The 27,790-nt window shown below is 44.5% G+C and overlaps 1 long non-coding RNA gene across 16 annotated transcripts in view; it reads right to left on the bottom strand.

The window, feature by feature from the left end:
* Positions 1-27,790, bottom strand: part of LOC108390496 (uncharacterized) — a 76,097-nt gene that overhangs the window by 36,595 nt on the left and 11,712 nt on the right. For 6 of the 16 annotated variants that reach the window (XR_012128456.1, XR_012128447.1, XR_012128460.1 and 3 more), the window contains 3 exons: positions 22,622-22,678; positions 15,745-15,805; positions 9,999-12,511 (listed from right to left, as the gene is read on the bottom strand). This is a non-coding gene — a long non-coding RNA (uncharacterized lncRNA). Of the gene's footprint in view, positions 1-9,998; positions 12,512-15,744; positions 15,806-15,894; positions 16,006-22,621; positions 22,679-27,790 lie in introns of all 16 variants that reach the window. The other 10 variants (XR_012128449.1, XR_012128451.1, XR_012128450.1 and 7 more) reach the window with 8 other exon arrangements.

Genomic DNA, 27,790 nt, shown 5'->3' with positions numbered 1-27,790 from the left:
GGGGTTTGTGGGGGGGACTTGGGGTAGAGGAGAGCCTAGTAAACATAATGTTCTTCATGTAATTGTAAATTAATGATAACAAAATAATTTAAAAAAAAGAAATTCAGATGGCCAACAGACACATGAAAAGGTGCTCCACATCGCTCATCATCAGAGAAATGCAAATTAAAACCACAATGAGATATCATCTCACACCAGTAAGGATGGCTACCACCCAAAAGACAAACAACAACAAATGTTGGCAAGGTTGTGGAGAAAGGGGAACCCTCCTATACTGTGGTGGGAATGTAAATTAGTTCAACCATTATGGAAAGCAGTATGGAGGTTCCTCAAAAGGCTCAAAATAAAAATACTATTTAACCCAAGAATTCCACTTCTAGGAATTTACCCTAAGAATGCAGCACTCCAGTTTGAAAAAAGACAGATGCACCCCTATGTTTATCGCTGCACTGTTTACAATAGCCAAGATATGGAAGCAACCTAAATGTCCATCTATAGATGAATGGATAAAGAAGATGTGGTACATATACACAATGGAATATTATTCAGCCATAAGAAAAAAACAGATCCTACCATTTGCAACAACATGGATGCAGCTAGAGGGTATTATGCTCAGTGAAATAAGCCAGGCGGAGAAAGACAAGTACCAAATGATTTCACTCATATGCGGAGTTTAAGAACAAAAGAAAACTGAAGGAACAAAACAGCAACAGAAGCACCGAACCCAAGAATGGACTAACAGTTACCAAAGGGAAAGGGACTGGGGAGGACGGGTGGGAAGGGAGGGATAAAGGTGGGAAAAAAGAAAGGGGGCATTACGATTAACATGTATAGTGGGGCGGGGGGCACGGGGAGGGCTGTGCAACACAGAGAAGACAAGTAGTGATTTTACAGCATCTTACTATGTTGATGGACAGTCACTGTGAACGGGTATCGGGGGGGGACTTGGTGAAGGGGGGAGCCTAGTAACCATAATGTCCTTCATGTAATTGTAGATTAATGATACCAAAATAAAATTTTTAAAAAAAAGAATAGCATCATGCAGAGTTTTACATTTTTGATCAGCGGTTTACCCTCTATCTTCCCTCCCCACCCACCATGCAAACACCTTGAAGATAAAGACTTGCTTTTTTGTACCCTTAGATCCCCACCCACTAACCTGAATATCCACTGAACTGGCCTAAGGCCGCTCAGCCCATCTGCCAAGGGGAGAATCCTGATCACAGCTTCCTATTCCAGGGGCACGTCCATCACACCCAACAGCAGCTCTTATACCTGACCTGTCCTGCACAGGCCCCCAAAGCAGTATCATTGTCTGTCCTACCACTCTGGGTTCTCTGCCTGCAGAGGCTCCCCAGATAACTCAGAGTGCCTTCTCTAAGGGCTTGGCTGAGTGCCTGGATTAAATAACTTGAAAAGCTATCGAATTCAAAAACAACATTGCTGAACCTGGCTGTGGCATGTCGTTTTGTGGCCCACGGACCCCATCCCTCACACACCACCCTGTGGCTTGCAGTTTATACCATCTTTGCTGCTGTTAGTTTTCTGGTCCACCTTCAACCTTCCGCAGCAGCAAACTAACATTTAATAACTGGCTCCTATATGCTAGTGTTTAGCATTTTAAAAAGGCATTCAAGAGGAGAAAAAAAGACTGTTACTTTCCATTGTATAACCTTTGATACAACCTGGACTTTTTACTGTGTACATTATTGCTTTCAGTTTATACATATTTTTAAGGGATTTTGATGTGTCATTTTTTAAAATGTATATTTCACAAGAGGTGTTCTGAATATGACTGAGGATCCTTAACAAATAGCTGTTGGCTGACTAAGTCTAGAAGAAAAACAAACAATTTTTGTGGTGAGTTTGGAAATCACAGAATTTTATTAAATCATCTTACCCTCACTTTCTAAGATCCCTTTCTACACTAATGTTTTCTATGCTTCCAAAGTCAAGGGCCTCTGTGTTCTGAGACTGAGAAACCCAAAAAGCATCCAGCTTTTCCCTGGCCCCTGCCCACTGCACTCCACCAGACTCGTCTCACTGCCTCTGTACTTGCAGGATAAATCTAGAGCATGGAGGCCGTAACTCATGTTCACCCCAGCCAGGCAGGATGGCTGTTCCTCTGGATCCCAGTAGGGGGAGCAGCTGTTCCCCATCAGCGCCAGGGACCTCCTGAGCCCCCAGCTATTCCCTGTGGTTCCTGAACGTAGGAGACGCTCCCTAGAGTTTCGATCCTCCGTGTGTCCCCAGAAATGACAGTGTTGTCCAAGCTGCTGATCATGCAGAGAAGAACAATCGCACTGAAGCCTGAACTGGGAGTTGGCTGAGCTTCCTACCATGATGGCTACCTGTCTTCAACCCCGGACCTTAAGTAAAATGAATCAAATGTTGGATGCACAGAAATAGTGAGGCTGCCCCTACCCCCTAGAGGCAAGGAGCCTTCTTCCCTGATTCAACCGCCCCTTCCCTCACCTCCACCCAGCCTTCCAGAGCCTGCATGTGACTTGAAAAGCAAATAGTGTGACTGAGGAATGGAACTTTTCATTTTATTTTAATTAATCTAGATTTTAAAACATACTTAATTCAGTTATTGGAAAACTTTTAAGTAAGTATGGAACAACAAGGGCAGGTGTATCTATTTTTTCAACTGTAAATTTTATAAAATCAAAAAACACGTAAGTATTTTCAATGAAAATTTAGAGTCAGATCGAGATGCTTGTAAGATACATATCAGATTTTGAGTGTTTAGTATAAACAAAAGAATGAAAAATATCTCATTCATAATGATTTATACTGAACACATATGAAAATGGTATTTTAGATATCTTGGGTTAAATAAATTATTAAAATTAATCTCACCTGCTTCTTTTTCCTTTTTTCACATTATTTGTCCTTCAGACAACACTGGTATAGACTGTCTTCCAGTCTTTCTTTGCATCGGGAAACTGGCAGAAGCTCTGGTCCCTGGCAGGGCTTCCCTCCTGGTATGAAGAGGGTGGTGTCCTCAGAGGAACCTGCTCGGCTTCTGAGGCTCACTCTGATGACAGGCAGGAAAGGACCTCCAGTAGGCAGAGCTGGGTCCAACTTCCAGCAGAAAAGCCAGCCCTGATGCCAGTGCCCTACTCCACAATGGGATGATAGGTACACGGTCCTGGCCCTCCAAAGCCAGTATAGGGGGAAGGGCTCCCACTGTGGAAGGATAAATGTGCCAGCACCAGAACGTGCAGGAGCATCTAACTCAGCCTGAGGGAGCAGGCAACTCTCCCCCGATGGGGTGGCACTGGACTAAGTGGGAGCACATCAAACCTCTCACCACTGACCTGTGGAGTGGCTCTGTGTGGCCTGGTGGTGGCCACACCCCTTGCAAAACCAGATGCATGCACTTGGGCATCATACCCTCCTCCACATCTTGATTCCCAGCCTGTAAAATAGGAGGGTTTGGACAGATTCTACTCAAAAATGCAGTGATTCAACACAACTGCCCTTTTCTCTACATACTGTTGGCAGAGAAGTGTGGCTTCAATCAGGCCCAAGGCTAGGCCTTTACTTTTCTCCTAGAGAGCTAACCAGGTCATTTCCACACCCAACCCCAAGCCCAGGTCTGCTTGAAACACAGGCCAAATGCTAATTACAGACACTCACGAGGGAGTTCTAGCCCTGCTCAGCAGGACCAGTGCAGGGAGTTCAGCTTTCTGTGGCCACATTCTTTGTCTCTAGGGAGCACCTCTGCTTCGGGAGGCTCCGAGCTAGAAACACGCAAGATGGGCTTGCGCACACGTTCCCAATCACAAATGCCAGCAAGACTGGAATATCCAGCAAAGTGCTTTCCAGGACTCTGGTGCCTGAGAAAGACCTGGGAGACCAGAGAAGAGGGAGTGGAGAGAGCCCTGTAGTCGAAACCCAAAACCCTGGCTCTAATCCTGACTCAGCCAACAGCTATCCTGTGCCTTGGAAATAATAATAACAACAACAATGTGAGTGTGTGTTCCCTCCATGTGCCAAGGCAAAACAGGCGTGTAGGTAAAGTGCAATGCCCTGTTCACCTCCTGCCACAGGGATGGGGAGTGACTTCCTCACAGGGTGACATTTGGAAGAACAAGGAAGTGCAGAGCCTGGGAGGAGAGGCTGTGGGGGCTCAAAGTGAGACGTGCCTCCCCTTTCCAAACGCCAACTGAGTTTCAGGGTCTTCAGGCTGGCTGACTCTTCTCTGTTCTCTGAAACATAAATCTCATCCCCAATGACTCAATGCCTGCTTATTCACGCTTACAGCTACTACATTTATCACCACCCAGAACACACTGGTATCATGCGTCCTGAGTGTCTTATCTCTCCAGCATCACAGTCAGGGACTATGTTCCATACTTTCTATCTCTGGATTGGAAGGAACCCTGAAGGTCATTTTCTCCAGATCCCCATCCTCCTCTCTACCCCAGATGCCTCTGCAAGACTGATGTGCCAACCATCTGCCTCTTTATTCTGTTTGTGCAAAGCAGGGTGTTAAAAACAGGTTCTTTCTGTTTCAGCATCAGCTGATATAAGAGGTAGTTGTTTCCCTTTTCAAGGTGAGGGGTGAGATGACCAAGACTTCAGGTATAAGACCACAGACTCAGTCAGATTTGAAGAGCCCAATCTATCTACTTTCAAAAGCTTAAAGAAGTTGGAGACATAGAAATACGGGTTTGTGTTAGATAAGGATCTGGGCAGAGAGTTGTCAGTGCCTAGACTCCCATGCTCCCCAGGGCGGGAGGAAAAGAGTCACGGAAAGTCCAGGCAGAAGGGCTTCACTGAGACCTCCTGGAAGGCTTGGTGTATGTTCCCCGGGGGAGACGACTCAGCAGGTTGGTGTCTGACTCAGCCTGAGAAATCCAAACGGCCGAAGCTGCACCAGGAGTGGAGTGAGGAAAGGTTGTGCTGAAGGGGGTTTGCTTTCCCCAAGTTATCAGGGCAAAGTGTAAATCTGGGGGGCAGGGGGAGGAATAAGTTCCCATCCAGGGGCAAATTACCTTCAAAACCGACATCAGTCAAAGGGAGAAATAAAGTGGGAGACATCCGTTTATTGCTCACAAGCCCTTGTCTACTTCTGCTCGCCTGTATCTCACATGATCCAGCTGCAAAAAGGGACCCCACCCAACCTCTCCAGCCCAGATATGCCCCCGCTCCCCCGTGTAACCACCTATTGATTTGGAGATGGACTACATATCCACCCACTGGAAACACCTCTTGATATGGAGATGCACTAAGGCCAGGCGAGAGATTCTGGAAATACTGCAATGTTACCCACCCAAAGGATGTGTGAAAGTTTCTTGTGAACCAGAACTGGCCTGGTTGCTGTGCCACTAGGTGCTGGAAGTAGAGCAAGAAGTTGTGTAGGGACAATCCAAATACACACAAACAGGTGCCCACCGGGAACAGGAAGGGGCAGGCAGCAAAGTACCCATGAAGGAATGCACAAGAAATGGAGTCAACTGTCAGACCCAGATGGCTAGGACACCATTCCAGCAAGTGTTTTCCTGCCCCTTTCTCTGTCCCTCTTCCCAATTCTGGAGGAGCCAAAGGAAGCCCAGGGAGTGTGGGAGGAAAACAGAAGCACAACAGCCCTCTGCGCCTCCTCAGGACAAGGGCCGGCATGATGTGGTCGAACTGGGAGCAGAAAGAAATTTTCATTTTCAGTGAAGCTTGGAGCATTTGAATGCTTACACTGGAGTAGACATATTAATTACTAAATGGAATGTAAGTTTTTGTGAAAGCAATGACTGGATGCCTTTCTAGATAAGATTGACAAAAGAAGTTCTGGGACTGGCCCCAGTTTTATCAAGGAACAAGACAAAAGCTACAGAACAAGACTAATGGGACAGCCAGAGACCAAGAATACAATTCATTTTCACTACATACCACAAGTGCCTACTTGTTCAGTATGATGACAACTTTCATACACAATCTCAAAAACTTGGGATCATACTCGATATGATATGCAAATATTTTTTTCCTCAAAGAATAATATATCATGAAGTGTTTCATGAATATGAAGAAAATATTCATCTACAAGTTGAACATTCCACCATATGGACATGCCGTAATTTATTTATCCAATATCTATTCAATGTTTGCTCTTGCAAAGCATGCTAAAATCAAATATTCTATGCATAAATCTTTGTACACATATTTCGTTCCTGCCTTAAAGATAAATTCCAAGGACTGGAATTGCTACATTATTGGGTAGGAATCTTTAAGGTTTGTTATCTTAACCATCAGAGGCACAGGGTCCAGAGTGTATTTTCCCTGAGTGGTACTGAGCGGCCCAGCCAACCCTGAGAGGCTAAGCACTTCCTACAACCTAGTAGCTTCTCTCCCATAACCAGGAAGGCATTGATGACTCTTTGAGGGGGTTCTTTCCATACACAGTTACATAAGGGTGCGAACATAGCACCTGAACAAGCCCATTCTTTTTTCTACTATGAACACACACGAACACAAATTCATTGCAAAACATTTGTGCGAGGCCTCCTTACCTGAGTTCCTCACAGGGTTCATTTCTTGCAGAGGCCGTTTGGAACCCAGCCCAAAGCACAGATTATGGAGTTGGATGGGTCGGCCTTGGCTCTCCCACATACTAAACACCTCGCCGAAACCCATGTTACTTCACCTCTGCATCCTCAGTTTCCTCATTTGTCAACTTTCTCTCATGGTTGAATTATGTCCCCAAAAATTCATGTGTTGAAGTCCTAACCTCCAGTACCTCAGAGTGTGACTGTATAGAATCAGTTTCTAAAGAGGTAATTAAGTTAAAATCAGGTCATTAGGGTGGGCTCTGATCCAGTATGACCAGAATCCTTATGAAAAAGGAGATAAGAAATCAGACAATGCAGAGGAAAGACCATGTGAGGAGACAGCCATCTCCAAGCCAAGACAGGTCTCAGAAGAACCCTGCTGACACCAGGAGCTCATATCTGTTGTTTAAGCCACCTTGGCTATGAGACTTTGTGGTGGCGATATCAGCAGACTCATCTCTTTCCAAATCAGACTAATTCCTGGAAGTGCTTACCAAAGTGCCTCAAATTCAGTAAGTGCTCAATAAATGATGTCGTTAGTCGCCATTCTCTGTTCTTATCTTTAACAGAAAGCTGAAGCCATGTCAACTAAATTAGTGGTCCTCAACGGGGAGTGGTTTTGTCACTGAAGAGATATTTGGCAATGTCTGGAGATGTTTTATGTTGTCACAAATTGGGGGGAGGGGTGCCAGCATCTAAGGGGTAGACGCCAGGGATGCTTCTAAATTTCTAGGCACAGGACAGCCCCCCACCGCACCAAAATATCAGTATTGCTGAGGTTGAGAAGCCCTAAACTAAACCAACCCTAGTATTCACCTGGGTATCAGCTATCACATCCAGGCAAGACCCACATCCTGCTTGTGGAGTGCCACTTCTGTGTGGCATTTCCCTCACACTATCTCTGAGGTCATCTGCTATGTCAAACAGGTGGGCTTGGCCACACACCCCCGTCTGGCCGTCACAGTGCAAGATGATCAGGAGGAATCTAATTACTAGGTAATCAGCAGGCCTCTTCTATAATGCTGCTGCCCAACACGATTACAAATCTGTGAGGCAAACAAAATAAGCCTTTATTTGCTGCTCACAGCTTTGAGAAGTGGCTGGGGCAGTTCTGCTTCAGGCTGCAGATCGAATTCAGGTCTGCCTCATGCATCTTATTCTGGAGCCCAGGCTAAAGGAACCCCAAGAACTGGGGCACGTTCTTCCCATTGGTGGAAGGTCCCAGAGGGGCAAGCAGAAACCACGGTGTCTCCTAAGGCTCAGAACTGGCCTACTGTCACTTCAGCCCACATGCCACTGGCCAAAACTCATCAGTGGCTCCCTGTTACCGTAAGTCCAAATGTCTCAGACTGCCTTCAATCCTCTGTTTATGCGTCCGAGCTGGGAGCAGGAATTCGGACAGACCGTAATAGGCAAGCATTTTTTTAAGTCTTAGTGGAACACAAAATGGGCTTCACTGTAACATGTCCGTCATCTCTGTAGCTTTACTCTGGCTGTACTTGCAGTTCCCAAATGGGTCCTTCATTCTGTTTCACCAACAGGACGATGCAGATGCTGCCCATCCCCACCCTTCCCACCCAGAAGGCCTTCTCCCCATCTTCACTTGAAGAATTCCTCATTCTCCAAATCCCAGTTCATGTGCCTCCTTTTCCACAAAGCTTTCCAACCCGACCAGAGCTAAATTTTTGCTTGGTCTGTCACTGAACATAGAATCACCTGTCAGATCACTTCTCACATGCCATTGCCCTTATTTCTGCACATTTAGGGAGCACTCTGAGGGCAAAAACTGCCCTGGCCATTTCAGGTCCCCAGTACCTCTGTACTCAATATTCATTGAACTAATGAGTGAGCAAGAAAATGAGTGATTCAGTGAATGAATGAATGAATGAATGCTGTCTCCCATCCCAGGTATGTATACTTCTCATTAATTTACTCAGAATGCTGGCTACTTCCTACAAGACATTCTCTCCTTCCTCCTTATGAACCAAAACCCAAATCTTAAACTGAGAACATTATTATTCATTATTCAACCTCCCTCGCAACAAGAAGTGCTCATAAAACTAAGTTCTAGCCAATGATATATAAGCAGAAATGTTGTATGGGACATCCTAAATGGCTTAGCAGGGATAAGACAAGTCTCTCATTCCTTCATCCTGCTGCCAGGTGTCTAGATGTAATGGCAGGAGCTTTAGCAGCCATTTTAGACCATGAGGATGGGATGTACACATGGCAGAGCAGAAAGATAGAAGGCGTATGGGTCTCCAATAATTCACAGCAGCCTCACACTACTTACCTCCAAAATTATTTAACAAAACAATAAGCTTATATTTTTAGCCACTAGAGTTGAGTCTTTTATTTACAAACAAACTTAATTCTAAGCATACTCCAAGGATTCCCTGACTCTTCATCTCAGTGTGTTATACGTCACTTTCCTATCAGTGATTTTGGCCTTCTCTACACAGTCATAAAGGATTGGAGGGGAAAAAAGCCCATCCCATCAGCTAAGTCTTTGCATTACTGCTGCTAGCCTCTCTCTCTCTCTTGAAAACTCAGGGGGGAAAAAAATAGTTTTACCACTAAAACTGTGCCAGAAATTTTTTATAAATTCAGTTACCAACCCCTCTGGCAACAGGTAATTGTGGTCATCTTTCTTCTGGGCAATATTAATATTTTACACTTTGAAACCAAAGTCTGTGAGCACAGCTGTTATCCTCCACTGCTGCTTCTCTAAAGACCTTTCCATTTCACACGGAGAACTCCCCTTTAACCTGCCTCCACCCCATGCTCCCCAGGCCTTAGCACAGGGCCATGCTTTGTCCACTTCTGCCTACTTGACACATGCCAGCCCCCTGTGGCTGCTGTCCAGCTGTAGGGCCTCAGAGCTTACTGGAAAATTCCCCACCTTATCAAGCCCCCACCCTCTCCACCAGACCCCACACAGCCAGTCCTTTAATCCCTGACTCTAATTCCTCTTACCTACACCTGCCTTGCTCTAATCCAGTATCTCTGCGGAACAATTAGGCTTCCAAATAGAGGTGATTTCTTCCACTGCCTATCCTGCCTACAGCCAATGGACTGATAGATTCATAAAGTAGGGCAGAGACCACAGAGTTCACCCAGAACAGTGGTTTTCAGAGTATTTGTTTTAAACCTGGAACTGTCTGTTCATCTGAAATCTTAGGGGACTAAGTAGGCAAAGCAGATAAAGTTTGAGCCAATGAAACTGGGAGGGAGTTTGGAGGGAACCCGGTACTGCCTGCCCTCACCCCCTGCCCAGGGGTCTTAAGGGACACCCCAGAAACCAAGTGTCTAAGTGTCCACAGGGGCTCTTCCCTCTCCCTCCTGCCCCAGTGCACCTCCGCCAGGTGTTCACACAGACCATCCTCCCTCCAACCAAGTCCCTAAACAAATGTCACCCGTCCCGAGAGGCCTTTGCTGGCCACTTACCTGCAGTAGCTCCCATCCCAGGTCACATCCTCTTCTTTCAGGCTGCATTGCTCTTGTGTTAGGCCAGGTCCACCGAGAAGCACATGCCAAGATGGGATAAGAAGGCACAATGTTATCAAGGGAAACATGAGAGGTGATAAAAGGAGGGAAGAGGCCTGGGCTTGGAGGGCCAGCAGGTGCAGTGAAGGTCTGCTCCTGTGTGAAGGGGCGAGGGGAGGGGAGGTGGTGAGAAGTCTTAGGCTACAGTGCACTTCCAAGAAAATGTGGGCAGGTCCTTTAGAGAGTACGCAAGCTAGAGTTTCCCACCATCAAGGCTTGTGATGATCTTAGTGGCCCTGACAGGCTTCGGTACCGGTGGGGAGCAGCCCTGACAAGCACGGTCCCAGTCGGACTCTGTGATGGGTTTCAGAAAACAGCTTCTGGAGTGCTCGCCATCATCACACACCCTGCAGGATGAGGCCAGAGAGGCCCGTTCTCACACTGCCACCATTTCTCTTCAGAGCCCTTTCACTATCTGATGCTATATTTAGAATTTATTTTTATTGTCCTCCAGGCTAAAATGTAAACACTGTGACAACAGGGACATGCCTGGCTCATTCACCACTGTATCCTCAGCTCCTAGAGCAATACCTGGCAGACAGAAAGTGCTAAACCAATATCTTTTGGGTGAATGAGTGGGTGGGTGGGTGAGGGATGGCATGGGTGCTATCAAATGAAGGAAACAGTGTAAAGTTCACAAAGTTCTATTGTTGATTAAAAAGGAAACAAAGGAATCTTTCTGTCCTGGCTTGCACAGGGTAAGGGAGAAGAAGAGACTGGCATAGAGGGGGCTTCAAGAACGCTGTTTCCTTGGAAAAAGGACAGGATTCAGGCAAGCCATAGAGGTGAGGGGAAACTCAGCCAAGAGTTTCAGGATATAGAGTAGCTTGTTAGCTGTGGATTCCAAATTCATCCGGGCTGAGAGACTTAAATTTATTTCTCTGAAACTAAAGGGAAGCGAACTGGTGGTCATAAAAAAATGAAAATGTAATCTAACCCCCTCTCCTTAAAACACACACACACTCAGACATTAGGCCTCATCTTCGAGGGGTTCATTAACACAGGTCTGGGCACAATGTTATCGCCACAGCATCCTCCTCCCCACCCCCACACAAACGTCCACCGTAACAGTACTGTCACCTGGGTCACTTCTCTAGCTGCTGAGGTCCCAGACTCTGAGGCTCTCCGGCACGTGGAGATCTAACTTCACCATCTAAATTTCAGTTACTGAGACCTGAGGAGATTAGGATTAAGTTTGCATGGATGTGCAAATGTGAAAAGGGGAATCACTCCTCTGTGAGTCAATATGGAAATCTAAAGTGATTTTCCTCCCTTATTAATAAGAAAAACCAGACCAAAGCCCATATAAGAATGTCCGCTCTTAGTTTACAGGGGGTTCCAGAATAAATACATGGGCTCCCTCTGATACAACAAATTCTATTGATTTGTGTAACAAACCATAAAATTAAATGTATGTGCTTAGAGGACTGGGGCTGCCAGATGGATTCTCCGAAGTAACTGTGCCTTTTTGATTTGCTGCACCATTTTTAGCAAAGCTAGTGTAATGCTTGAAACATTTCAATAAAAATGGAATCTCACAAGCCTCCAAGAAGCTAGGGCAACCTCCAACTTTTAATAACAGAGTTTGGGCAGCAGCTAAGGACCAAAAGAAGTCTAAGAGATTTGATGACTTCAAGATTATGGAAGCAGCTATAACTTCTGTCCCACTGAGCCAGGTGACAGGGCCAAAGACCACAACAGGAGATGAGAAAGGCCTGGCACACTGTAAGCATCCACCACCCCTTCCTTTCCTCAACCAATGTACCACACTTTGACATACATGCTGGGCTTTGTTATAAGCTTTCATAAGGCCTGAATAAACTATCTGAATAACACTTGTCAATTCCACTGAAACGACATAGCATTTGTATCAGATCCTTCATTCCCGTAAATTCCCCATGGAGTTACCCATGTAAGATTCATTGACCTATTTCCCACTCCCCAACATTCCGGGGCTATCTTCTAAATGGGACAGATATTATCTGGCACATACTGTTTATTATAGCTCTTGGTGGAAAAATTATGGAAAAATAAATACTTGAGTGAATATTTACTGAGTGCATACTCTATGCTAAACACCAAGGATACAAAGTTGGGTATAAGATCATCTCTCACTACAACTTACTATGCTCCCTATAACTTACAGAATAGAGAAAAACACAAAGGCCATGTAAACATGATATGTGAAATCACGTAGAAAGTAACAGAATATCTCCCAAAATGTGCTTTAGGCAACAAGGGATGATCACTCTATCACACTTATCAGAAAGGCTGGAGGAGAAGCTCCCAAGTTGGTGCAGCCGCTCGGGGGTGGCAGGGATCTGCTTCACCTTCCCTGGGATTCTCCTGGCCTTCTCTTTCCCCTCAGAGCAGCAAGATGGCTGCTGCAGCTTCAAATGTCACTTCTCACAGAACTATATTCAACGACAGAAATAGAAAGGAAGGGTGTTCTCTGCATCAGTCCGTTGTTGTCATAGAAGAAAATCTATCCCCAGAATCCCTTAGTAGATTTCCCATTCAAACTCTTTGAGCAAAACTGAATCACAGCCCAGACCTTAGCTGTAAGGCAGGATGGAAAAGAGAGCATTGGGTTTTTTCAGCCTCTGTCGAAAGGCAAATTCTGCCGGCAAGTAAATGGAAGAAGGAATGGTTGTGGTGAGCAATGAATAGGGTCTGATGTGTACATCAGGTGCAGTGACAAAGACGCACACAGCCAGCTGTAGGCCAAGGAGGAAGGACACCGCTCTCCTTCAGGAGGAGGATTCCGGGAGCTGATAAGACCTGAGATGAATATTAACAAATGGTCAGGATTTAGCAAGGTGAAGATGAGGATAGAACAAATGGGGTGGACCAACCGAGGTTCCAGGAAAAGGAATGACATGAGCAAAAGCATGGGACTGCAGAAGAGCGAGGTGTCAGCATCAACTTAGTACTGCTAGAGCATCTAATGACAGGAAAGGAGTCTTGGGACATGCCAGAGGCTGGGTCACAAAGGCCTCCTGAGCTATGTGCAGGGGGCTGAACTGGCGACATAGCCCAGAGATGACAAACAGAGCCCCGAGGCCAAACCCACCCTCAGATGTGTTCTGTTCGGCAGCCCCCCAGTTTGCTCTGAATGTAATAACTGGAGCCAAGGTGCCTACCCTGCAGCCGAACCCATTCTCCTGCCTCCCACCTGGCCTTCTTCCTTCATCCACATCATCTGCCTGCTCCCTCAAGGCCTTTGAGTTTGTCTCCCCTGCGGAGGCTCTGGGGAGTCATTAAAGCATCTTAAACAGGACAATGGAACTTCTAGTTCTACAAGTTATATTAATTCCTCTGGCAGCAGTGTGAAAGTTGTAGTTACAAGAACCAGACTGGAGATAGGAAGACAGTGGAGGTATGTTTTTCAGGACGCTTGGCTCCAAGTGTCAGAAATGCAATTCAAAGCAATGCAAATTATTACAAAGAATATATTACTTTATATGGCTTTAGAGTCCAGGATTAATTTAAGCTTCAGATATGGCTCAATCCAGAATTCACATGATGAAAACATATCCTGCCGCTCTTCTTGCCCATATTCTGACTTTATTCTCAAGTTCTGTTTTTCTTTATTCTCAAGTATTTCTTGAGAATATCCTTAATTTTATTCTTTACTTTAGAAAATACACCCAAGAATATTTTCTGTATTCTCTTCGTCTTTATTCTCAAATTCTCAACTCGGCTTCTGAAAAAGATGATCCCTGGGAGCTCCAGACTAATGTGATCTTTAAAGCCAATTGTCTCCAACAAAGGAGAACTTTTCCTCCTCATGAGTCTAACAAAATTCACAGGGAAGACTTTGATTGGCCTGTATGGATCATGTGACCATTCGTGACCCCCAAACACACAAGACTGATGTAAGAAGAATGTATGGAGCAAGACAAAGAGTGGCCAGAAGATGGATTCCACGTAAAAGCATGAATTAAGAGAAATCTGCAAGGTAAGAGTGGTCAGAGAACTAAATAGAACCAGGATCAAATGTCACAGATACTGAAGAAAGAAAATTGTACCATTGAGTGGGAAGCTCCCTCAAATGCAACTAAGGCATATTTCATTAAAATAAAGAACTACAATGCGTTCGTTGGATTGGTTAAAGAGTTGATTCTGATGACAATACTTTGGTGGATTGAGGTGGGGTATTCGGCAATGGGCTGAGGAATGCATAGAAAAAGAGAAAGTAGAAACAGTATTGTAGATGATGTAAGAAATATGGCTGAAAGAAGTAAAGATAGGTTACAGAGAAAGATAACAAGATCAAGGTAAGTTATTTTAGGTTTTAAAGAGCTTGAGTTAGCAGGTGGGAGGGGGGTCTGGAGACAAAGAAAAAGGAGTTATCTTTTTTTTAAAAGAAAGATTGATGTACATATAACTATTAGAAATATCAATCAGGATGTATGGCAGCTAAAAATCCCTGAGGGGTGTCTATATCCCCCTATTTTGGGTGTCCTTCACCTTCATGGTGACTGAAGAAATAGGAGGTCCTGCCAGCATTGATACATTCATTCTTTCTTTCATCATTCAACAAATGTTTATGAAGCCACTACCCGGCCAGGCACAGGTCTAGGTGCCAATGACGCAGCAGTGAACAAAACTGACAGAGCCCCTCCTCCTATGGGTGTTAGTGCCTCTGACATGTGAGTCCTGGATCTCCTGGGGATCTGACTCGACTTCCAACACTTTCTGAGCCCAAAGGCAGGGGCATCTGGACACTGGATACATTTCTGGCAACTGGGAGTTGGTTTCCCTGGATTACCCTAAACTTCACAGCTTGCAAACTGCCTACCCTTTACCTGAGCAAAGGAAGAATACAATCATTTCTATCTCATCCCCTTATCATCTTTTTTTCCCCTCCTTATTGAACCTGGAGGGCATCAGGGGAAAAACAAAATGTCCCCAACCCTAATCCCAAAATGAGATTAACTTCCCCATATGACTCGCCTAAAAATCACTCTGCACTCCTGCATCCCTGAGAAAAGCGACCAGGAGTAACTATTTTTCTGGGCTATGGGTGGAGATCAAAAATAGACACCCAGCCTGACAGAAGCAGAGCAGGAAGGCCTGAGTATATGGGCTCAGGAGTAAGACCGCCTGGGTTCTACTTGTGGTTCCCACTTACCGGCTTTGACACCTTGAGCAAGTTACCCTGCCTGAAAGATCTCACACTGGCAAATGGTAATAATAATAATAATAACAGCACCTTTATCAAACACCATAAACGAGATGCAGTTATTTTTGAAGCGACCACATGGGCTGAGAGTGGGTAAGGTACATCCTCACATGAAAGTTGGGAGCTGTGGCCAAAAGGAAAAGAGAACGACTTCTATGGCAGCACACATCCAATGTTCACTTCATAACCCTATGAAATAGTCTTTACCTAATAGTTTGCCCTCCTTCGGACCCACTCAACCTGAATGTGGAGAGGCAGGAAGGGTAAGATTTCTCTGTCCACTTCAGAAATCAAGGTTGGTACAATTCATTCTTAATGCTTCATTCTGAGGCCAATTGGCTTATATCATATGTTTAGAGAAAACCTATCTTCTCTTAAAAACATAACTCGGTCTAACCATCCGGTCAAAATTTCGGTGAAAAATTGAGTTCCTGCAACACGTCAAGTAAAGTGTCTTACCATTTATGACAGGACAGCTGTGGCCTCTTTTTCCAAGAATGAATTAAAGGATCTTATTACCCTAAATGAAAATGAAGAAAACATGATTATTTTCCTTTTAATCTTTTATCCCTCAGTGGGAATTTACATAAGATGGAGAGTAATCCATACTTTTCATGCCAACAGCGTGTCAGAAAATCTCCACTCTTGTTGTCTCCATGACAGCAACCCTTAACATGAGCAGAGGCTGCGTTTGCCTTGTGAAGTAGATTTGACTTTTATCTGGTGAATGCGATCAATGTAGACAAGCACATTGGATGACTCAGACTTGAGGTTATTCCTGGGTCTGTGTTCCATGTGTGTTTTGGCTCGCTCTACTGGTTCAGTGTACCCAGTGAACTCAAGTCTGTTACTTTATGTTTTGGTGAAATGGTCTGAGAGGCCTCCTGGCATTTGGAAGGCTGGCTTTTACCCTGTACTGATAATGGAGTATTTTCCAGTTTTCTAAGGAGATGATGCCTGCAGACTCACTTTCTGGATCAGGGAGGACTGGCCCTTCAAGCTGTTCTCTCGATACTAGACCACTCTTCTCAGCTCACCTTTTTGTGATGTCCAAAAAAACACTGACTAGGTACTGATAATAGGGCTCAGCCATTGCAGGAATGAGCTGTGATAAGGCTGAATGAGCACCCCCAAACGGGAAGGAGACCCGTGATCTGCCCTCAGGGGCAGTCACCAATGGAGTGGCCATGGCCAGTGCCCTCAAGTAGAGATCAGGCTTTTCTTAAAGGGAATTTAAAACCTCTACTTGTTTGGAGCTGTGAAAGACTGTTTAGAGAATGAAGGACAAGCTGCAGAATAGGAGAAAGTATCTGCAAATTACCTATCTGACAAAGGCCTCTCAAAACTCAAAAAACAAACATACAATCCAATTAGAAAACGGCAAAAAGGCATGAAAAGATATTTCACAAAAGAGGAGATACGGATGGCAAACACGCATAAGAAAAGTTGTTGAATGTCATCAGGCACTAGGAAAATGCAAATCAAAGCACAGCGCTGCACTCCTACATACCTATTAGAATAGCTAGAATGAAAAACAATGACAATATCAAATGCTGATGAGGATACAGAGAAGTGGAATCTCTCATATACTGTTGGTGGTGATGTAAAATGGCAGAGCCACTGTGGGAAATAGTTTGGTAGGTTTTTCTGAAACTAAACACACACTTACCATATAACCCAGCAATCACACTCCTGGGCATTTATCCCAGAGAAACGAAAACTTCTGTTCATACAAAAACATGTACATAAATATTCATAGTAGCTTTATTCAAAATAGCAAAATACTGAAAACAACCCATCCTTTAATAGATGAGTGGTAGAGCAAACTCCCATGTGTGCATATGATGGAATACTGCTCAACAGCAAAGACAAACTATTGGTACAGGCAACAGTCTGGATGGCCTTCAAGGGCATCATGCTAAAGGCCCAAGTCAGCGTGTAAAGATGACATACCTTTTGAGGTGTGATTCTACTTCTATAACATTGTCAAAATGACAAAACCGTAAAAATGGAGAACAGATCAGTGATTGCCAGGGGAGACGGGAGGACGGGGAGGCAGGAATATGAGAGGCAGCATGTGGGAGTTCTGCTGTGGCAGAGCAGCTCTGCATCTTGGATGTGATGGTGGTTGTATGAATCTGTATATGGAATAAACTTACATAGACATGAACACACACAATGAATGCAGGCTTAAAGAAATGTAACAGCAAAATAAGGTCTGTAGTCTACTTGACGATCATGCATCGACGTCACTTTCCTGGTTTTGATATTGTCCTAGAGCTTTATAAGATGCAACCACTGGGGGTCATGGGGAGTGGAGGGTATGTGTGACTCTGAGTTATTTTCACAACTTCCTGTGAGTCTATAATTATTTAAAAATTAAAAGTTACAAAAAGCCCTTTATTCATCATGTTCTTTTATTTGCTTATTCCTTCATGGTGTAATTCTAGTGATAACCCCCCATGTCAAAAAAACAAACAAACATACAGCAGATCCCCTTGTTTATTCCAAAGCATTTCCAAGACCTCTCCTGGGCCTGCCCGTGATCCATCTGGATGCTTGTCTAACACTCTGCCTTTGACAGAAGCATTGAGGGTGGATGTGATTTGTCCCTTATGGGTAGGGCCGCAATAAGAGCATCTTTCAGTTTCTGAAGACTCACTCATCATCCATGACCTCATCCAAACTGTAAAGGACTTTATCTTTTCAAAAAGTGCCACTTCCAAAAATAATGAATCCCATGTGTTTATGACCATTGTTTGAAACCACTCACATTTAATATTTGTAATTCTTTCAGTCTTTTGAAATGTTATGAGCACCCCTCTTAACTGGGTCTTTTGGAGTTAGGAAACAAGTTTACTTACAGGCATACTTTCTGTGCCCTTCATGAATTCACAGCATTAGCTTATTTCTTCAAAGCTTTGGTCTTTCCATACTGAGTCATATCCTTTGAGCTCTTGCTCAAATATAGGTTCCTCTTAATAATTTAGTTTGCCTCTTCCAATAGTCCTCTACATGTCCTTCCTTGAGCAGTAGAATGACTAAAATTATGCCCATTCCTGCAAGTGCTGACCACTTAGGTTTTGTACAAGATAGATGGAACCAAACTTGCAGGATCTTGGACCAATGAAAGGCTCTTTTACTTGCTAAGTTTTAGAGGTATGAATTTTTCTTCTACACTTTTTTTTCTTGTCTTGTTCTTTTTTACCAATTGAAATCATTATAAAATGAACATCAAGGACAACCTCTATCAAAGGAACTGAGCAGCTGTGCCCAAGGACATCAGACGGTGGGGAGAATGTTTCCCAGGTGCCCATAGCCGGCTGAGACAGTGAAAGTGGAAAGGTGAAAACGGCAGGCATTTACATCATGATGTCAACATATTTCAGCTGCCAACTGTGAGCTGTCTCCGTTTCTTCTCTCACATGCTCCTCAAAGTGGGAAGCCCAGAGTGACCCCTGGGTTTGTTAACCCTCGGGACAACTCTGAAAGAAACCACAACTTTCATTTGGTTTCTAATGCCCCTCTAAATAATGAGCAGGATTTTCTTGTTCTGACAGGAAACACAGTGCATATATTTAGCAAACAAATCTACAGTGAATATCATATACATTTTCTGATTGGTAACTGACATCATTTTATGATTTGTTTGGATCTGTCCCCTTTTAATGTTTTTTTACATCTTCCTATCATACACTCTTGCTAATTTGCTCAGTTGTTCATTCACTTGTTTGACATCACTTCTCTCCTGCTCATTATGGGCAAGTCCCTGGATTATGCCTTGGGGACACACCACACACATACCCGTGGCAGTCCCTACACTCAAAAGGATGCTGGCATTCCTTTAAAGGGACACATAGCCAGCCCCAGCCAATGAGGACATCACATACTCCTGGCTACTGTGATTGGTTCCTAGTTGGCACATGTCCAAACACGGTCCAATCAGAACCCACAAAGGCTCTCGTGTGAAATTTCCATGACAACCAGAAGCTCTTCTGTGTCTTCCTCTTTGCATCCCCAGCCTGTAGAAGAATGCCTGGTGCAGAGTAGACCCTCTACAAATATTTTTGAATTATCAAATTCCATGACTTTTGCTTGAACTGTTGAGAAACAGATTGCATTTTTCCTGCTGTCCCAGAAACCTGACAGGACTCAGAGGATGGAGGCTGAGACTGAGCCAACAATGTGGAAGCCATGCGGGAAGGAGACACATGATGACATTACATGAGCCCTGGATCTCGCCATGCCTGAAACCAGGACTGCACTTGTTCTTCTCAGTTCCCTGAACCAGTAAGTTTCTCTTTTGCTTAGTCAGTATTTGTTTGGGTTTATGTCAGTTTGTTGACCAAGTCCTAACTGAAAACAATGAAGAGTCATGTCCCACCCTTAAGCCAGAATATTTCAGCCCCTTGGGAGGAGAAATATGGAGCACAAGAGAAATATGGGGGTCTCAGTGGCCAGCCTCCCCACAGATGGGCTGTGCTGAGGTCACGTGGGAAGGATTCAATGTGAGGCCAAAGGACAGGATTTGGGACTTGGGTTTTCTGTTGAATAGCTCTAGGGCCGTGAATGTGTCAATTAACCTCTCTGGACTTCAGTTTCCTCCAGTATGAAATGAGTGACTTGGCCTCAGGGATCCAGTTCTAAAATGGTGTATGACTACCTGTGCCACTATCACCATGGGGCAGCCAGCTGCTGCCGTTAGAGTTGCCAGGAGTGATGCCAGCTGGGGAGGAGGGGTGATGGCAGCAGGCAGCGGGACAGCAGTGGCACGGGGATGATGCTCATGATGATGGTGGCGTCATAAGGTTGCTCTGGTGATAACGGTGCCAGGATGGGGTGGCTGCAGTGGTGGTCACAGCACATTAAAACTGAGTCTCTTCTCCTCTCCCCCAACCCTCAGCACCACCGTATCTGCTTCTTACAACTGCTTCCAAATATTAGAGCTGCAAGGAACCTCAAGGAAGCTCCTGGTCCTGCTTGGAAGCAGGCAAAGCTCTGTCTTCCCTTTAGAGATGAACCCCCAAATCTCAACATTTTCGAGTGATTTTCCCAAAGCCACCCACTGGTGAGGGCAGTGGGGTGCCAGGTACAAGGCTTTCACCAGCATATAACTCTGCCCACTTCATGCCCAGCTTCCACTCCTAGTCGCCTACACTATGGACCCCACAGCAGTGGTTCTCATTCCTGGGCATGCACTGAAATAGAGAGTTCCATACCAAAGCCCCAGCCCCCTTCCTGACCACTTGAATCAGTATCTAGAGACAGGGTCTGTTATGAGCTGAATTGTGTCCCTTCCCCCCCAAAATTCCTATGTTGAAGCCCTAACGCCCCACCCAGTACCTCAGAATGTGACTGTATTTGGAGATAGGATCTTTAAAGAGGTGATTAAGTTAAAATGAGGTCTTCAGGATGGACCCTCATCCAATCTAATGTCCTTATAAGAAGAGGAAATTTGAGTTACAATTACAGAGGGAAGAGCCTGTGAAGACACAGAGAGAAGATGGCCATCTGCGAGCCAAGGAGAGAGGCCTCAGAAAGAACCACCCTGCTTGGGGTTTCCAAGACAATTTGACCTTGAATTTTGACACTCCAGAATGGTGAGAAAGTAGATCTCTGGTGTTTAAACCACTCAGTCTGTGGTACTGCGTTATGGCAGTTCTAGCAAATTAGTACAGGATCTGTGCCTTAGTATTTCTTAATTCTCTCCAGTTTATTCTATTGCTCAGTCCATGTCAAGAATGAGTGTCCTGTAAGATAAACCTACATCCCTAGCCTCAATCAAGACACTGGCCACATTTTACCTGTCCAACCATACAGGGAAGATCTCACTTCCCTACAAAAGTTCCCGACTACAGTCAGGACCTTCACCGCACCATCTCTTTAAGAATGCCATACTGGTTCTTGACACCATTCACGCTCCTGCTGGCTGTTTTCCAGTCCCAAAGTCTTCACCTCTCCCTTCCCCAAACCACATGCAATTCAAACCTTTATCAAGCATTTAGCAGATAAGGTGTTATGATGCTTAATCAAGTGATATATTTTAAAAGAAGAGGCTTTCAGGCACCTTTGCTCCTGAGCAAGGTGGGGAGAAGTGCAGGCAGGTATTTCAGCTTCCCACCACTTCTCTCAAGTTACACCAACAAGAATCCTATCGGAACCACCTACGAAAAGCATGACATTAGTTTTCTGAGGGCTAGAGCAGGAATGTCCACTGCCAGAGTTAAGAAGGGGGCAAAGCTCTTGCTGTGGTCCTCTGTTTAGGGGAAGCACCACGAAGGGACTGATGCACACTCACCCTGGCAATCTTCGGCCTGTGTTCTCAGTTCCTATGCACAATTTTCTTTTGTCTCAGATTGCCGTATTAGTCTACTAATGCTAATGAGAAGGTGTGTCCCTTACCAATTAAATGCATGAATTTTGCACTTAGAAGAACCTGGTTCAAATCTAGTTCCTCCACCTCCTGACTGTCCAAAAGAGAAACCTGAGCATATGCAGAAGAGTTTACTGAGTGTTCTTTCAGTGCAGTCCTGGACTTGACTTCCTACTGACTAGGCAATTTGCATCTCTGTAGGAGCAGAGGTTAACTTGTATATTCTAGTCCAGTAACAATGAAAATAATTTAACTCTAGTAAGAGAATTAGTTCCAAGGATTATGGCATTTAGCCCTGTTGGACATTAAACCGCCTTTTATCTAACTCAAATCATTGCTTTAACGATTTACCACCACTAGGGGCTGGACACAGTGTAAATTTATCCTATTCTAGAAGCCAGAAGTCCAAAATCAGTTTCACTGGGTTAAAATCAGGTGTCAGCAGGGCTGGTTCCTTCTGGAGGCTCTAAAAGAGGGTCTGTTTCCTGGTCTCTTCCAGCGTCAAGGGTGACCTGCATTCCTTCATCCTCAAAGCACATCCCTCCAACCTATGCTTCCACTCTTCTTTCTCTCTCTCTCTCACTCTAACACTCCTGTCTCCCTCTCATAAGGATGCTTGCGTTTACACAGGACCTACTCAGATAATCCAAAATCATCTCCCATCTCAAAATCCTTAATGACACCTGCAAAGTCCTTTTTACATGTAAGTTAGCAACATAGTCACAAGTTCCAGGGGCAGGACGTGGACATTCTGGGGGGAATGCATTATTCAGCCTACTACACTTTCCTTCAATTTCTTTGTTAAATCGTCTGCATAGTCCTAAATTCTCTAAAGCTCTCTGTGTAAGTTTTAACATCTCACTGGTTCTTGTACTAATTAATCAGTGAAATAAAATCTTTGACATAGGATCATTTAACATTTGCCTGAGAGTCATGATTTGCATTTTTGAAAATTATACTTACTGCAGCTCTGTGACTCTAGCCAAGTTGCCGGACCTCTCCAAGCTTCAGTTTACATCTCTGCAAATGAGAATGAAATAATAACAATAATAATGACACTTAACTCTGGGGATTGCTTGTTGCAGGGAACAAATGAGACAATGTGTGTAAAACAATTGGTCCTGGACCTGGCGCATTGTAAGCCCTCAGTAAATGAGGATGCCGATGCTGATCCCAATGAAAACAAGGCCACGTGCTCCTGCATTCACCCAGTATCCCCGCTTCCCCTAAAATCAGAGTGCTGTGCTCGGTGCTCTCTGTTTTCCCAGACAGGTTTCTTTAGCTTCAGCTCCAGAGCCATCAAACATCAGGCACTTTTGTTCACTTGGCAAAGAGGGCCCCCCTCTAGGTGAAAAGGATAGTGCAACCCCACCGGAGCACCTGGCTTGACAAAGGGGTGCTGGCTGGTCTTGGGTCTCTGCTTGCCCTGCCCCCAATGGCGGGCCCCTCTGTGGCACGTACAGACTGCATGGGGAGGCCCTGACTGTGATTTTAAAACTAACCGCTGCTGGTGATTCTTATAGGAAACTCTCCACTTTATTATCTAGACAAAAGCAGAGTGACGTCCGAGCAATAACCTGAGCAGAAAGGCAAGCCTTGTCTTGGCATTGATTTCATGCCAAAACATGGCAAATTCACTGAGGAAACTTATTAGCATCAATAATAATATTTTTGCACACATACACTCATGCGCAAAAAAAAAATCTAATTCTTTCCAGAACAATGGGCAGTCATCATGTAACAGCTGCACTGGCCAACCTTTCCTCCCAGGGCACACACACTGAGGGATGAGGCTCTCCATCAACATTGTAACCTACAGCCACAGAGGCACTGCCCACAGAACTGATTGAACTCAGGGTCATGTTGACAATTGCAAACATGTAAATGTGCTGTGTAAATATTTATGCTCACCCTATTTTTTAAAAAAATAAGAACAAGGCTTAATATGAGCAAGCCTTGCTACTCAAGTATGGTCTGCATCAGAGCATCTCTATGACCTGGCTGCTGCTTAGAAATGCAGTATCTCAGGCCCCAACCCCGCCCTGCCAAATCAGAAGCTGCATCATAACAAGATCCCCAGGCAATTCAAATGCAGAGCTTTGAGAAGCTCCCCTCTGTAAGAACTTCTGAGCGTGAGCAGTGCATGGTAACATCATTCTGAATAGCTGTCTCTCTTTGTAAGGAAAAACCACACCATTGCTACAAACCAGCAGGAATATAAGAGAAAGGAGGTCACTGGATTGTTCTTTCTACAAACATTCATTAGGATCTATTATCTGCCAGACACTATTCTAGATCAAGAGATGAAAAGAAAAAAAAATATGAAAAACCCCTGCTTTGGAGGATCAAATGAATGAGTCTATACCACATCGGATTGCAGGAACTACTGTGAAGAAAAGTGAAAAAGGAAGAGGGAGAGGGAAATTTTTGCAATTTTAAATAGTATGTTCAGGATATATTTGTGCAAAAACCCAAAGGAAATGAAGAGACAAGCTTTGTGAATATTTACTGGAACCGCATGGTAGGTAAAGGGAAGAGCAATGCAAAGCCCCAAGGAAGAGAAATTAAAGCATGTGTATATGCTTATAAGAGTGATCCATTGATGATTGCTTGAGGGAAGAATTGCTAATGATGTCCTTGACAGGTGAAAGAGGGTGAAATACAGCACAGGAGAGAGGCCAGCCCAAAAGAGGAGCATAGAGGCTTTGATCAAAAATGTGAGGGAAGGCAAAACATATAAAATCAGATGCGGATAAACTGGGAAATAAAGTGGTGGGAGTTCCTGGACATTTCCTCTGTTGTTTAAGATTTCTCCTTGAAAAAGGTATCAAGTTTATCACTTGAGAAAGAAGAGGGGTGGTATTAGAAGCATGAGGAGTGACGATAAGGTTTACAATAGCTGTCTGGAAGAGAGAACAGAAGAAGGAAATGCGTGCCGAGTAAGCAGCCCTGACTCCCCGTGATTGAGCTTTAGCCAGGTACCTACAAAGAAGGGAAAAAGGGACACATTTGTTGAGGCTGTATGCAAGGGAGTGACTATAATAAAGGATCTTAGAATTTAAGTTAGATAAAAAGGACATGAGGATTCAAAAAAATAAAGGACTGGGAAAAATCAACAGGGTCACTGGACGGCAGGTCTCAGAAAGTCAGGCAGGCACTGGAGTCAGGAACTTAAAAAACTACACTAGACAGTTAGAAGGTGGCAGAGAACAGGTTCTTGAAACTGCAATTCAAAGGGGACACCACAATCAGTGGTGATTCCATGGTCCAGGCTGTGCTGTCCAACGTAGTACCGGCATATCTCAGGGATGTTGTGGGTTCAGTTCTAAACCACAGCAATACAGTGACTATCTCAGGAATGCAAGTCAAATGAAATGTTTGGTTTCCTAGTGCATAAAAAGTTATGTTTATGCTATACTGTAGTCTGTTGAGTGTGCAATAGCATTATGTCTAGAAAAATAAGTAAGTATCCTCATATTAAAATAATTTGTTAAAATGTTAACCATCGTCTGAGTTTTCAGTGAGTCATGATCACCGATCACAGATCACCATAACAAATATAATAATAATGAAAGTTTGAAATATTGCATGAATTACCAAATGTGACAGAGACATGAAGTAAGCAAATTCTAAGTCTTCCCAGAACAGTGGGAAAATGGTGCCAATAGGCTTGCATGTTGCCACAAACCTTCAGTTTACAAAAAAACGCAATAAAACAAAGTGGAATTTTTAAAAATGCCTGAAACTACAAACTACATGGGGCTATTTAGGTTTTAATTAATTAGTGGCCATTCTATTGGACAGCATCATAAAGAGTATTTCCATCAAAACAGAGAGTTCTACTGGACAGCACCCTTCTAGGGAATGACCGTGGGAGTTTGCGGCTCAGGTAAGCCGGTGGAGAAGGTCACTGTAGGGCACTGGGTTACACAGTACTGGAATCGCCAAGAACTGGGGCAGTAGTTTTGGAGAGTGACAGTGAGCTGGGAGCCAAAATCTTCAAGGTGTTGGGGAGGGTGTGCTCAAAACTCCAGCAGCTACTAGGCGGACTTAAAGGTTTGTGTTTTTAATGAGGAGATGGTAAAATTATATAGAAGAGCCACAACCAGTTTTTGGTATAAAATAGGAGAAGTGAGTAACAAACCTGGAAATGAAGGCTCAGGCCAGCTCAGACTAAAGGATTTAGAGTTTTCCAGGTAAGCAATAGACAGAATTTATTTACCCTTGAATTGGAGCATTCACATGTTCTAAAATGTGAAAGTTATCATAGGGTATTAAGCAAAATGTTTCCTCTGTTTCCCAGCCATCCAGTTGCCATCTCTGGAGCCAGCAAATATTACTTACAACTTTCTTGTGTATTATTCCAGAAATTACATATATATATTTTTTTAACACAAATGGTAGCATAGTATAAAAATTGTTCTGGTAACTTTCTATCTTTCCCTCAACATTGTATGATGTCCCTGGAGCATTTAACTGTATACACCAGTGGTTCTCAACATGGTTGTTCAGTAGAGTGGCCTGGGGAGATTTTGAAAGATGCCTAGGAGTTCCAGTTAGCTATTTATCTCTAATAAGCCACCTCAAAACTTAGAAGCATGAAACAATAACTGTTTTACTATGCTCACAATTTGGGGGCAGGGCCCAGAATTGAGTCTGCTCCACAGTGACTGAGGGCCTCACTGGGTGGTTTGGGTGGCTTGGGTGGCTCAGTTGGAACCACGTATCTAGGGCCTTTCTTCCAGCATCAGCTGGGCCCCTTGGTTATCATGTCTGCAGACACTAGAATGTCCAAGATGGCTTCCTCATTCAGATGGGTGGGGACTGGGCTGGGCTGGCTGCCCCCACTGGGACCAGACGGACCTCTTCCTCTCCCTGGCTCCCTTTCTCCCCCACCTCTATGCAGCTCACTTGGAGGTCTCAGACAGTCAGACTTCTTACATAGCAGCAGGCTCATCCCAGAGTCAAAGTGCCAGGAGGCCAGTGCAGAAGCTACGAAGCTTCTTATGACTTGGCCTGGGAGGTCTCAGACCATCTGTTTGATCCTATTTTATTGGTCAAGCAGGTCCCTAAACAAGGGCTATTCCTATTTAAGAGAAGGGGAATTTTACTCTACCTCTCAATAGGAGGAGTGGCAGAGATTTTGTATTCATTGTAGTGTACCACACCCAGGTAACCTGAATGTGCAACCAGGCTTAAAAACCACAATGTAAATGTACCAGACCTCATCAGCAAGCCCCCCATTGATGGATATGCAGGTCGTTTCAGATCTGTTGCTATTATAAGTAATATATCAGTCAGTATGTATAAAAGTCATCATTCCACACATGGGTAAGTATGGCTGGAAGATAAATTGCTGAAAGTAAAATTGGTGGATTAAACATCAGGCACTGGAAGTTTTTGAGTGGTAGAGTGACACAATCAAGGCTCAATTTTAGGAAGCCCAATCTGTCTGCGCTGCCCAGGATGGAGCAGAGGGAAAGCGGGGCTGTGGGCAGAGAGACCAGGCTGAAGGCGGTCAGACTGTCCTGGGGAGAGATCATAGGTAGAAGTGTATTGGAAAGGGACAGGTGGACGGAGCACCAAAATGCTGTGATTCCTGTTGGCACGTGATGGAAGACAGAGGCTAATGCGCTGATGGGCTTGGGGGTATTGCTGACATGCGCTGCAGTGGACATGGCCAGTTTCTTAGGATAGGAGAGACTTGAGATAATACAAAAGGGATGAGAATTTTAGTAGGTGGTGAGAAAGGGGAAGACAACCTTGGGCCAGCACTTTGTGTGTTAGAAGACATGGAGGGAGCTGCTTCTTGAGACAGGTAATCCAACTCAAGCACTTAGGGCTTAGGCAGTGCCTGTCACATAGCAAATACTCAAAACTATGATGCATTATTATAAGAATTGCCTATCAGAATCCTAATAAATTAGAACATGACTCCGGATGACAACTGTCATTGCTCTACTTCTAAACAGACCCATATGGAGTGGGAAAAGCTTTGACAAGGTCCTTCAACCTTAGGCCTCATCTGAAACAGATGGTGGTTCCCTCACTCTGTCCTGGAACCCCTGGGGACTTCCCTCCCATCAGGGGGAACTGACACTGGCTGGACAGCAGCATCCCTAGAATCCCATT

This window comes from Manis javanica, chromosome 2 (genome assembly GCF_040802235.1).
Source record: "Manis javanica isolate MJ-LG chromosome 2, MJ_LKY, whole genome shotgun sequence".
NCBI classification, from domain to species: Eukaryota; Metazoa; Chordata; class Mammalia; order Pholidota; family Manidae; genus Manis; species Manis javanica.
This window is presented reverse-complemented; position numbering and strand designations above follow the sequence as displayed.